Source organism: Entamoeba invadens, assembly GCF_000330505.1.
Source record: "Entamoeba invadens IP1 unplaced genomic scaffold scaff_1105074726609, whole genome shotgun sequence".
NCBI classification, from domain to species: domain Eukaryota; phylum Evosea; order Mastigamoebida; family Endamoebidae; genus Entamoeba; species Entamoeba invadens.
Window position 1 is genome coordinate 19,597 of NW_004191835.1, and position 2,815 is coordinate 22,411.

The following is a 2,815-nucleotide window of genomic DNA, read 5'->3' on the forward strand; positions in this document are numbered from 1 at the left end:
TTATATAAAATGGTAAAACATCGTTTTTTTTCGCCGTAATAAAGACTTGCCCAAAAGTGCATTTTATTAAAAAATTCTAGTTAAGTGTCGAAAAAATGACTTAATTGATACTTAATACGTAATTCAATGCATAAACAGTCAATGCAAACACAACTGAAGAGCGCTTGGGCAAGTCTTTGAAATACCATTATTATAAAAATAAAAGATTATTTATTATAAGAGTATCTTGTGTATCAATATAGATTTTAAGTGTTTTTATTATCAAATATATCACGCTATATTTTGGGTTTTTAGACCAATTGTTGATAATCAAAAAACAAATAACTATTGTAGTTAATAAAAATACTATTAAATAATAAAAAATGTCTCGAAAAAAAAATAAAAAATTGATAACTTAATATGTGCAAACTCTTATCAGTAAACCTTGCAGTCGCTAAGGCACTAACTTAACACGAAGCCAAAGAATTACAAAATGAAGTGTTCGTTATGTGTTATATAAATTAAATCATTGATAAACTATCATGATTTAATATTTTAATAATTTAATAATTTAGTTTGTATAATTTAAACAATAGCTATTAATAATATAACATGGTTTATAAAAACAAACAAAAATATATAAATGTGATTTTATTATGATATAATAATAATTTATTTCAAAAACTATTCATAATACTATATAGAATAAATATTTAATAATTTATAATAAAAATATTATTAAATCATTTCAAATAAATGTTTTTGACCATTTTGGGCAAAATTATTTAAAGAAATAATTAGTTATTTAAATATTAAATAAATCATTCAAAAATAATGTTTAAAATTAAAGTTATTTATTATCATAATTTTTAATATTTTATTTTTATAAAAAAACATAAACTTTGTAAAAAAAACTAAACAATAATGCGATAAAATTTCATCGCAAAATAAAAAAAAACAAATCCATCGAAGCAAAATAATCAAAATAACACCAAAATTATTTAAACAATCACATAATAATTAACAAAATCAATTTAATTGTTAAAAACAACAATCAATAATTAACACAACTATTTTTGTTGAAATATATTCTAAAGTTTCAAATAAAATCAAAAATACACGTTTAATAATTGAGTGTTTATAACAATCTTTATTTTTCATCAATGTCTCATAGCCCAATGATATCAAAACCTCCGAAAGTTAAACATGTGTATAAAACACAAGATGAAAAATTGCAAAGTTTAGTGAACACAATGAAAAAACCTTTAATACCACAGTATATTAATGTGATTGATTATTTAAAAGAAATCCCAGATATGATTATTTTTTTAAAAGATCTTGAGATCAAAGTTAAATCCATGGCATTTGATTCTTTCCGTCAACAAGTACGTTATTGTTTAAAGGAATTGCCAGAAAATGTTTCAAAAATATTAAAAGAAAAAAAATGTCTTTTCCCATTGCACTTGACTATTTTTTCGGGACTTTCGAAAGAAAAAGTGTTCGTTGTCAAATCGACAAAATAAATAACGAAAATAAAACTGGTAAAAAACCCGAAAAAGGACGAAAAAGACTACTAAATGATGAAGAAATTATTGCGATACAAAACGCAATAAAAGATAGTAAAACAAAAAAGCAACACGTGAAGAAGCAAGTTTTTTATTCACTACAATTTCGACAAAAATATTGGGTCCAAGAAATTGCACAAAATTATGACCCATATTCCAGATGTTGCACCAGTTATGGAAGCAAAACGGGCAGAAGTTACACCCGAGTCAATTTTGCAATATTACACTGAATTTAAAAAGAAAAATGACGGGTGCCGTTTTGAGCTTATTTTTAACCTCGATGAAGTTGGATTCGACCAATGGGTCGATTCTCATTCAAAAATTGTCTATGCAGAAGTTTCTAGAGGACAAGATGTGTTTAATGAAGTTGAAAGAGAAAGTTCCAGAACAAGTCTTTTGTGTTGTGGATGCCTCGATGGAACCAAAATGATTCCACTTGTGGTAACAAAAAGACTTTTTCTGGAAGATGTTGCTATTATATCCCTTAAAAGTTGGGCTTTAATAAGGACACAAAAATCAGGTGTTTTGAATAATAAATTATACACCCTCTGGTTAAAAAAGTGTTCTTCCCGACAATTAAGGCAAAAAGAGAACAAATGGGTGTGCGTGCCGATATGAAAGCTTTCCTGATACTTGATGGTTTTTCAGGCCATTTTTCTGAAGAAATTCAAAATTTATTTTTGAAAAATCGTGTAGAAATGATTAAGGAGGTCCCTCACAGTTCCCATTTATGTCAACCAATGGACTTGGGAATATTCGGGAACCAAAAGAAATTTTTGGCGGACAAAAACAACTATCTTTGCCACAAATTCACTTTATTAAAAAAAGAAGGAAAAAATGTTGAAAAAAGTGGGAAATTGCTTCAAATAGATTCCCCAGAGTTCAAACAAGCAATGAAAAAATATATTAACATGTCTGAAGAGGAAAAAATTAGAGAGCTAATCTATTCCTGGGAGTGTGTGGCAAACGGAGACAATGTCACGAGCTCTTTTAAACAAGCAGGAATATCATTTGTGCCACACACTCCCAGTGAAAGCGAGCCCTAGGAGATACAAAAGAAGTCGCCAAATTACAACATTTCAGATTACATAACGGGGGTGGTAAAAGTGGACATGAATGGGGCAAGAGAAGTCTGCAAATTCTTGGGTATTGCTGCAGAACCTAAAGTTGTTGGAGCGACCAGAGTTGTTCTCGAAAATTATGAAGACAGAAAAAAACGTCTTCAACGTGAGAAACTCACCAACACCAGGAAGCAAAGTCAAGCCAAAAAA